The sequence below is a fragment of the Eschrichtius robustus genome, chromosome 5, assembly GCF_028021215.1.
Source record: "Eschrichtius robustus isolate mEscRob2 chromosome 5, mEscRob2.pri, whole genome shotgun sequence".
NCBI classification, from domain to species: domain Eukaryota; kingdom Metazoa; phylum Chordata; class Mammalia; order Artiodactyla; family Eschrichtiidae; genus Eschrichtius; species Eschrichtius robustus.
Genome location: NC_090828.1, coordinates 62,239,495 through 62,250,293, shown reverse-complemented (window position 1 = coordinate 62,250,293; position 10,799 = coordinate 62,239,495). Strand labels below are relative to the sequence as shown.

The 10,799-nt window shown below is 40.9% G+C and overlaps 1 protein-coding gene across 2 annotated transcripts in view; it reads left to right on the top strand.

Annotated features, from left to right (window-relative positions):
• The first annotated feature begins 354 nt into the window (after positions 1 to 354).
• The window catches only part of ERICH2 (glutamate rich 2), a 30,611-nt gene continuing 20,166 nt past the window's right edge, over positions 355 to 10,799 (top strand). The window contains exon 1 of one of the 2 annotated variants that reach the window (XM_068543927.1): positions 355 to 448. The gene's annotated coding sequence lies outside the window, so the exon portion shown is untranslated. Of the gene's footprint in view, positions 449 to 586; positions 619 to 10,799 lie in introns of those variants that run through there. The other variant, XM_068543928.1, reaches the window with a different exon arrangement.

The following is a 10,799-nucleotide window of genomic DNA, read 5'->3' as shown; positions in this document are numbered from 1 at the left end:
GAATAAGATCAGGTATGGACAACGAAATTCCAATCCCCCTCCATCCTGCCCTTCTCAGAGTAACTGGTGCACATGCGGACTCTCAAATGAGTGTGTCCGACGGTGTATGCAGTCAATTCTCTGCGCGATAGGACTCCAACCGCCGACCTCTACAGGCCACGGGTCACTGGGGGCGTACCTTCCTAGACTCCCGGATCATGCTCCGCCCCCCTTCCCCGCCCTGCCCCGCCCCTCAGCCCTGCCCCGCCCCCTCAGCCCTGCCCCAGGCTCGCCCCGCCCCTTCCCCCTCGCCCCTCCGCAGCTTCCCAGTCCCCGGCGCGCGCAGTCTCGTCTCCATGGCGACGCGGCGTCTACGGCTCCTCGCTCCCAACACCGAGCCGACCAGGAGCTGGGCTAGCTTTCTGTGTCAACCCTTCAAAGCTAGTCGGCGTGAGAGGGCCACAGGCGGGTAAGAAGCGCCGCATCGACCACGGTCGCCCTCTCCCCATCCCAGCGAGCAGCCTGACCCAGTCCTCACCTCGGACTCCCCCAAGCCCGGCGCCTGAGCCCGCAAACTTCTCTGCCTACTCCAGGTTCAGGCTCTGGCGCTCCAACGCAGCCGAGGCGGCGCGCGAGGAGGTAGGATCCGCGCGGCCGGAGGTGCAGCTCGTAATTGGCTTTCTCCTCTGGCTGCAGTCGGGCACTGAGGAAGGGATATTTGTGTCTGGGTGGGTGTGATAACTGGGCAGTTTTGACAGACGTGTCTACACCACCATTCTCTGACCTGCCGAGTCGCACGCGCCAACTCCTCCACCTCCCCCCCCCCCAAAAAAACAATGAAAATAGCCACGTTCTATCCAAGGGCTTCCGGCTACTTCCCTCTGCCCGCAGGCAACCCCCCCTTTTTTTTCTTACTTTTTTTTTTTTTTTGAAACTTCTTAATGGCCAATAGGAGCGAGCACTCAGCTGGCTGTAGTTAACACGTCATTACTCCCTAGTCCGAGTTGCCATAAAAAATTTCTGTGGAATTTGAACAAATCATTTAACCTCCCCTGGCCTTGTTTTCATCTTCTGTAAAATGAGGGGCTTGGACAGCGGATCACTTCTAAGGTCTAGTCTCAGCCTTCTGTGAGATAACGAAATTGACTTGAGATTTCTAAAATCAAGATCCTGGGGTCTTTTGACTACTCAAACTACACAGTGCCCCTATAGCATTTTAGTTAACACATAGCATCACTATAAATTTATCGTCTGACTTCCCAGAGGGCATAGGTGAATTGGAGGAATCTGTTATTACCCCCAAGAGACCCCTGGAAGTTGCTTTTTAAAAATAAATCTGAAAAAGACACTGAAAATGTCTTTTGATTTGTTTCATTCTCCTAAAAACCAAGTACAATGATCACGAAGTCCACCTTGTTAATTTTTTTTTTCTAATTGAAGTTTTGTTTTTTTAAATCTCAGGAAAACAGTAGCACTGCTCTTTAAGTGTTAAGAGTTTACCAGAGCTGAATTCCAACACCTTTGTCGGATTCCACTGCACCACTCCAGAATTCCAGAGCTTCCTACCCCACCACCACACACATTCAGCACCACCATTTGAGCTCAGTCTTCAATATTTTCTCCCCCTTCATTGCCCAAGCCAGGCCCAATTGTGCACTTAGAACGGACTTCCTTAGTCAGGGTTCAGCTTCCGCACTGTCCTTGCTAGACTGTAGGTAATAATAACAATAGTAATAGGAAGAGGAAGAGTTGGAGTGATTATCATTGTAGTAGGAGATAGGTGCTACTGTTATTTATTATTAGCTATTTATATTAACCCTCACAGTAACTCTGTAAGGCAGGTAGTATTGAAACCACTAGGTGGCGTTTGGGGGAGCTCCAAGGAGCTCTGGTGCTTTGTCTCCAGGAAGAAAGAATTTAGCAAGAGGCAAAGTGATAGATAAGAAGTGATTTATTAGAACAGGACGCCTGTGAGGCTTACAGGAGGGCAGGCAAGAGGGTGCTGTGCCCAGAACTAAGTGAGCTACAGTTTATAATCAAAGGAAAAGTGGGGGAGGGGAGCCCCCCTTCTTCCTCATTCTTGAGTAGACATCACGCTTCCATCATCAGTTCCTCCTCCACGTTGGGTGGGAGAGTTTTCTTATCCCTACATGGTCAAACGGAGACTCTCATGGTGCAATGGAAATGAGCAAAAAGGTGGTAACATATACTAAAATATGGTAAATCATCTCAAGTTTCAGTATAATGTCACCTTTTCCTTATATGTTTGTTTTTTATGCATGCAGAAGAGTGTGTCCTAAGAATCATTAACTTACTGAGTTCACTGGGCAGGATGTGGGTCTCATTCCACTATTGTTTTATTGTTTTGGGGCTTGTCTCATGCTTCTGTTGCATGGTTTTGTTGCTAAGCAAACCTGCCTTCTTGAGTGATCATTAACTTACAGGGGTCTCCCATACTTTTTTCTTTACTTGCAGTCCCCTAGGGGGATTAACTATTTAATCACTCTGTCCCTATCGTATTTTTATCCTCATTTTACACTTGAGGAAAGTGAATCATAGAGGGATTAAGGAACTTGCTCAAGATCACACAATTTGCTGGGATTTGAACATAGGCAGTCAGACTCCAGAGTCTGAGCTCCTTGCACTATATTATGCTGTAAAGGAAATATATAAAATTTACAGATAGTCATTTTTAATTATGAATGTAACTGATAGATGATCACTGAAACCATTTGAGACTGTACAATGAAATATTGCCCTCTGCCTGTCCTATTATGTTTCCCCACTAAGCTCCTCTAGGATGGAGGATGGTGCTTAATCATCTCTGTCTCTCCTTCTCACCACAATTTCAGGGCCTGAGCATGTAGCTGCCTACTTATTAAATCATTCTTTGCCTATTAGAATAAAAGGTAGCTTATAAAAACAAATAGCACAAAAGGATAAAATAATTGCACATGTGAGATGAAAAAAAAAATCTTTCAGTATTAGAAACCTAAAATGAGAATTTTGTGAAATCTGAATTATAAATATTGGTAACTCATTTTATAAATCGGTTTTCTGAAGCTTTATAGAATCCAAATAAAACCTATTTGGCCCTATTGGGTGCTGGTTAGTGAACACTTACCTGAAGAGTGGGGATATGAGATGTTTTACATTCTTTTTTTGGTACCAAGTCTTTATAATCTGGTGTGCATATCTCAAATTGAACTAATCATGTTTCAAGTGCTCAGTTGCCACATTTGGCATGTGGCTACCATGTTGGACAGCAAAACTCTAGTTTAATGTGTTCTTTTCCCTTTGCTTTCTTGTTGCCTTCCTTCCTGTTCCATTCATTTAACAGATATTTATTGAGCACCAGTTTGTGTGACATGGAGTGGATTAGGTACTAGAGATTTTTTTTTTTAAATGGCTTGAATTTATCTGTTCTTTGTAGCCAAAAAAACTAGCTGAACTAACTAACCCCTCTTCCCTGGGGTTTTGGTTGTTGAGAGAGGCAATTTTTCCTTAAAAGCTAGAGCCCTATCACATAAAACTTAAGAATCGCTCGGAGCCATGTTTTGCATTACTTATGGAAAATCTGTCTGCAATGAGAGAGAAGAATGAGACCCAGGTGGGGAGAAGCGGAGGTGAACAAGGGAAAGCCCCCACCTAAGCCCCGCCCTCTCCTTGAACACAGCTGTAGCCACTGTGTCCTGACTTCCACGCAGTTTGGGTATTCAACTCATGGATTCTATGAGCCAGGGCTTCCCGTTTTGTGCCTGAGCTACCTTGAGCATGGTTTCTGTGACTTGCAACCAAGAGTCCAGGCTCACACAGCTAAGAAGCTAAGAAGCAAGACCTTTCTTTTAGAAATGAGCCCATGATGACCCCCCACCCTGCTGTGACCTGAACCCCAAAGTACATTTTTATTTACGTAATACACAGAATTTTTCAAACATATGTAATCACATAATTATGCCTTTTCAAATCATTTTGTCATGTACATTTTTATACTTATCTAATATCTAAATACACTCATCTTCTGATTAATACTACCCATCTTTCTATGTAAGGCTTTCAGTACTTTTTTTCTTAAAATAAATCTATATCTGCTTTTCCATAGCTCTTTTCTTAGAATTATCCCTCCCAATTCTATGGGCCTTTTTTTTAAATTATAAGAGCATTCTAAAGCCAATTAAATTACTTTGTATCATTCCAATGGTTTTATTCAATCAGTGAATATCTGAGTACCTTTAAAGTGGTGTAGCACCCACACTCATGGGTAACAGCCAGTTTCTGCTCTCCAGAAACTTCTGGCCTGGTGGTGCATTCATTCCACCTCTCTGTGCAAGGAAATGCACATATTGTATATGTGCATTTCCTTAACGGATTCTTTTCCTCTACCAGGATTCTATGCTTGGCCTTTTCTTATTCTACATAGGCCATGCCATCCATCCCCACTTTCTCACAGCTATCCCATACATCATCTTTTCTCTTGAGTTCTAACTCTCTTTTCAATAGAACACTTGATTTCAGATGACCTACAGGCACCTTCAACTCAGAATTTCCGAAAACAAACTCATTATCCCCCAGAATGTGCTCGTCTTCTGGTCCTTATCCTGGTCATCCAAGCTGGAACCATCAAACTCTTTCGTTCTCCCTCACGTCTATGTCCACTGAGTCTCAGTTTCACCTCTCTTTTTGTTCCAAGTGTACCTTCCTGGCTTTGTGCATCATCATTTCTCCCTAGACTAGAGTTTGGCAGACTTTTTCTGTAAAGGGCCAAATAATAAGTATTTTAGGCTTTGCAGGCCATACAGTCTTTGTCGAAACTTTTCAAGTCTGCCACTGTAGCTTGAAAGCTCCCATGACAACGTACAAACAAATGAGCATTTCTGTGTTCCCATAAGTTTCATTTATAAAGGTAGGCAGAGAGTCATATTTGGCCCATAGGTGACAGTTTGCCAACCCCTGCTCTGGGCTGTTGTAAGAGCCTCTTAACTGGTCTCTCCAACTCCCATTCTTTCTCGGGTTTACCCTCCACAGAATTTCTTTTCTAAGATAGATCTAATCATATGATTGTTATTCAGAGCCTGGTTTGCTTTCCATTGCCTACTGGTTAAAATATTTAGCACATGGCAATAACTTTTAAAATTTGATCCCACATACAAGAAGCAGGTAAAGGAAAAGGATCTATCAAGGAAATGCACATAAGCAATATGTAGACAGATAACTACAGAGTGGTGGAATGACTTACCACCAGGATAGGCTACATCTACTGCCATTCTCTAACACACGGCAGGAGTACTCTTCCCATCTACTGACTTGATCTTGACTTGGTTAAATAAATGCCCCGTTCATTGTGAAGCCTGACTCAGTCTTGCCCCGTTGCAGGTAGAATTGATCACTTCTCACTCTGTGCTCCCATGGTCTATGTTAATTCTAGTGTTGTAGCTCTTATTCCATGACAGCAGGTATGTTAGCTTCTTTTGGTTTCAAGGAGTAGGAGCTGTATTAGTCAAGGTCTCTTGGTTTCAGATGACAAAACTCCAGCTTGTTTTGGCAAATAGAGAAATCAGTTGGCCCATGGTAAAGGCAGAGGTCGATCTGGAAACTCAATTACCATCAGGAATGTGTCCGTGTCTGTCTGTCTCTGCCCCACACACACACTCCACCCCTCCTCCGTCCCTGTCCTTCTCTCTACCTCATCTCATCATCTCTCATCTCTGATTCTTTTGTATATTCTGCTTCACTCAGGCCACTTTCTTCCTGAAACCTAGAACCATGGCAGTTGAAAGCTCTACTCTCATATTCTCTTACCTTTGTGACAGTTCCACTTGGAAAAGCCTCAGAAAAAGGTGTGGTGAACTTAGCTTGGATCACAGGCTCAATCCTTGGTTCAGTCACTGTGTTAGCTTATGAATTACCATGATGGGTCTGTGCTAGGACAGCACTGCTCTTGTGTTCAGGGGGGCTGGATCTGTCAACCACATAAGGGGGGATGAGCTATAGGCAGACAATACCTTATTCTAGGGATATTTGTAGAAATTACAATACGTGGCGGAATATAGCAAACCCAGAGAATAGCCCTCAGAACTGGATTCTGGAACTTGAAGGTTGTTCAGGGACAGTTCTGCTGACTGGACTCTCCCTCTATCTTTCCAATTCCGCCTCCAATACCTTCTGACTCTCCTTGGGTATCTCCAGGCCATGAGCTCAAAAAAGAAGGGATTTGACTGATCCTGTTTGAGCAGTATGGAAAATTACATTGGAGCCCCTAGAGGGAAGCATTTAGTATATTACTTTGAAGCTTGGTCTGTCCCATATATATATAGGAAGTTAGTACTTTGTTTCCCCTATAAAATTCTGAGCTTCTCTTGTATGCCCAGAGCTTATCACAGACTTATCTGATACATAGTAGGTGCTCATCAAACGTTTGTTTTAAATACACATTGAATACTACATGAAAGTTAGGAGTTACCTAACTGTGTTGTTCCTTTTACCACCCGGATTGTTGAAAGACATCAGGAGAGTCTGCCCATGTTCCAAAAGGCAGAGGGTGTATTTGGTAGAGAGTCAAAGTGCTGATTAAATGAATGTTGTGATGTTAACATTAACCATAATCAGTAGTTATGAATCTACAAGGTGTGCACTTACATACTGTTCTTTCTGGAAACCATGACTCCAATTTGAACAGGTACCACTGGGTGGAGGAGAGAATTGAAGTAGCACAAGGCCAACATAACAGCTCACGTGCCTGTAAGAGGTGGATAAACAAAGAGGTGGATACAAACGGTATTGCAAATTTTACATCGTATTTTTTAATAGATAATACATTTATTTTATTTGAAGTTCAAGAGGTACAATGGACGTAAAGTAAAAAAAACTCCCTCCCACCCCAGTCCTGCAGCTATCTCTATTTCCTCCCCAGTCAACCAATATTATCAGTTTCCTTTATGAAAACATTTCCTTTCAGAGAGATTTTTTGCTATTAATACTCAGTTGAAAAATACATAGTTGTGCAATGGCCGTACCTTTTTCTGACCAATTATCAGTCTCTGCTTTAACTTTACCTGTGTTCTCAATTACTCTCCTTTTTCCCTGGAGTCAGTGATCTTTCTAAGCAAGTATCATTACTTTAGGGCTTATGTGATTAATTAATTAATTAAAAGTCCTTAGAGCTAGTCTGCTTGTCTCAATCGCAGTAAAGCCTCCTTTTTGTTTCCCTAAGCAATCTTAATCAGCCCCATAGGGCAACGTCCCAGTTTTTCGTTTGGATAAAACATCAAGTTGTTTCTACCATGTCCCTCCTGTGTGCCGGGCAGTGTGCTAAACTATTTACCCAGATCATCCTATTTAATCCTTATAATGATCCAATGAAGTTGGCACCATTGTGATCCCTGATTTACAGACAGAGGAACTGAGACCTACAGAAATTAACTTACCCAAGCTTACATGGGAAGTGGCAGAACTGGGACGTGAACCCAGTGTCTTTACTCAAGAGCACAGTTCTTTTTTTTTTTTTTTTTTAATTGAAATATAGTTGATTTACAATGTTGTGTTAGTTTCTGGTGTACAGCAAAGTGATTCAAATATATATATATATATGTGTATATATATGTATATGCACATACATATATATATATTCTTTTTCATATTCTTTTCCATTATGGCTTAATTACAAGTTACTGAATGTAGTTCCCTATGCTATAGAGTAGGATCTTATTGTTTTTCTATTTTATATATAGTAGTTTGTATCTGCTAATCCCAAACTCCTAATTTATTCCTTTCCCTACTTTCCCCTTTGATAACCATAAATTTGTTTTCTGTATCTGTGAGTCTGTTTCTGTTTTGTAAATGAGTTCACTTATATCATGTTTTTAGATTCCACATATAAGTGATATCATATGATGTTTGTCTTTCTCTGACTGACTTCACTTAGTATGATTATCTCTAGGTCCATCCATGTTGCTTCAAATGGCATTATTTCATTCTTTTTTATGGCTGAGTAATAGTATCCCATCATATATATATGATGGAATATTATATATATGTTATATATATATTATATGTAAATATACATATATATATAATATATATATACCACATCTTCTTTATCCATTCATCTGTTGATGGACATTTAGGCTGTTTCCATGTCTTGGCTGTTGTAAATAGTGCTGCTATGAACATTGAGGTGCATGTATCTTTTTTGAATTAGAGTTTTCTCTGGATATACGCCCAGGAGTGGGATTAGCTGGATCATATGGTAACTCTATTTATAGTTTTTTTAAGGAACCTCCATACTGTTCTCCATAGTGCCTGCACCAACTTACATTCCCACCAACAGTGTAGGAGAGTTCCCTTTTCTCCACACCCTCTCCAGCATTTATTATTTGTAGACTTTTTCATGATAGCCATTCTGACCAGTGTGAGGTGATACCTCATTGTGGTTTTGATTTGCATTTCTCTAATAATTAGCGATGCTGAGCATCTTTTCATGTGCCCGTTGGCCATCTGTATGTCTTCTTTGGAGAAATGTCTATTTAGGTCTTCCACTCATTTTTGGATTGGGTTTGTTGGTTGTTTTTGTTTTTGTTTTTGGGCCATGCCTCACAGATTGTGGGATCTTAGTTCCCCGACCAGGGATTGAACCCAGGCCCTCGGCAGTGAGAGTGTAGAGTCCTAACCACTGGACCACCAGGGAATTCACAGGTTGTTTGGTTTTTTTTAATATTGAGTTGTACAAGCTGTCGTATATTTTGGAAATTAATCCCTTGTTGGTTGCATTGTTTGCAAATATTTTCTCCCATTCCATAGGTTGTGTTTTTGTTTTGTTTATGATTTCCTTCGCTGTGCAAAAGCTTTTAAGTTTGATTAGGTTCCATTTGTTTATTTTTGCTTTTATTTCTTTTGCCTTGGGAGACTGACCTTAGAAAACACTGCTATGATTTATGTCCAAGAATATTTTGCCTATGTTCTCTTTCAGGAGTTTTTTGTGTCATGTCTTAAATTTAGGTCTTTAAACCAGTTTGAGTTTATTTTTGTATATGGTGTGAGGGAGTGTTCTAGTGTCATTGATTTACATGCAGCTCTCCAGCTTTCCCAACACCACTTGCTGAAGAGACTGTCTTTTCTCCATAATATATTCTTGCCTCCTTTGTCATAGATTAATTTACCTTAGGTGTGTGGGTTTATTTCTGAAGAGCCCCAGCTCTTGAGTATTACTCTGTACTGCCTCCCAAAGAATTCAATTTTATGAAAGGAGATTAAATGAACATTTCCTAGGTAATGATAAAGCTAGACCTAGCAGAGACTGGGTTTCCATCAAGGGCTGGGATCTGCTCATCCTAGGTTTTTCTTTACCAGGTGAAAATGGGAGGAGAATTTTATGCACTGGTGTTTCATCCAGGTAAAGGGTAGAATGTAGCAATCCATAAAGACCCTAGAGCTAGAAAGGAAAGGAAATCTCTAAATATAAAGGGGAGACCCAGACATACGGGTACCCACAGAATGTGGGCATCTGTGGTATGTAAGTACCTCTCAGGAGAGGCCATCTTAGATTTCTTCTGTTAAAATCTTATTTGGTTCATTATTGCATGTTTCGGCTTCTGAGCTCCACTGCTGTAGAGAATCAGAAGTAAAATCTTTTATTTATCCTAGAATTTGGTCTTCTACAGCTGTTTTTCCCAAAAAGATGCCTTGCTTTTCTGATGGACTTTAGCTCTCTGTGAGCTTCTCAGAGGGATAATCAAATTAATACATATATAATGTCTGGCTTGATCAGGGTTCCCCAGAAAACAAAGCCTAAGGCAAAAGCTTGTGTACTACTGCTTTATTCCAGAGTGCAAATCAGTGTGAGGGAGACACATTTTTTTTTTATTCTTTTTTTTTTTAAGTTAATTAATTAATTAATTTTTTATATTTATTTTTGGCTGTGTTGGGTCTTCGTTTCTGTGCGAGGGCTTTCTCTAGTTGCGGCAAGTGGGGTCCACTCTTCATCGCGGTGCGCGGGCCTCTCACTATCGCGGCCTCTCTTGTTGCGGAGCACAGGCTCCAGACGCGCAGGCTCAGTAGTTGTGGCTCACGGGCCTAGTTGCTCCGCGGCATGTGGGATCCTCCCAGACCTGGGCTCGAACCCATGTCCCCTGCATCGGCAGGCAGATTCTCAACCACTGCGCCACCAGGGAAGCCCGAGGGAGACACATTTAAAAAGAGAAAAACTTAATGCAAATAAATGAAGCTTCTCTTTTATTGTCTACAGTTTTGGTCCTGAATTTTATATTCCAGAAATCCCTAGGTATTACTACTTATAATTTTTAAAGCCTGGCTTGGGATATGGTGACAAGTGTTAGGGGAGGAGAGGCAAGTGAATTATTACTTATGAAAAATTTAAGTTTGGCATCTCTCATACATTAAAAAAAAACCCTTAAAAGTTTATTTTTCTCTTTACAATTAGAATGAAATTTATCCAGATATATAAAGGGCTAAGTTATAGGAAAATCAGTCTATATAGACTAACTTTAAAAAGGTACACATTCAAAGAGAAAACATTGTAAGTATTAATAAACTCATAAAGGAACTTGTAAGAATTATATTTTTAAATGCATCTTTGGAGAAAATCAAAGGTTAATTTCTAAATGCATTTATTGAAATAATATTTAAAATACTGTATCTTGAAATATCATGGAAAAACTTCTAGTTCTGGCTAATATACACTCTGTAAAGGTGTTTTTCATAACACGGATGAACTGGAATGTGGCAGGTAGTTTGGTTTATGTGTTGTTTTGCTTTGTTAAAGTGGGAGGCAAAAGCAGTGTTGTAAACATGCGCCACACTGAATT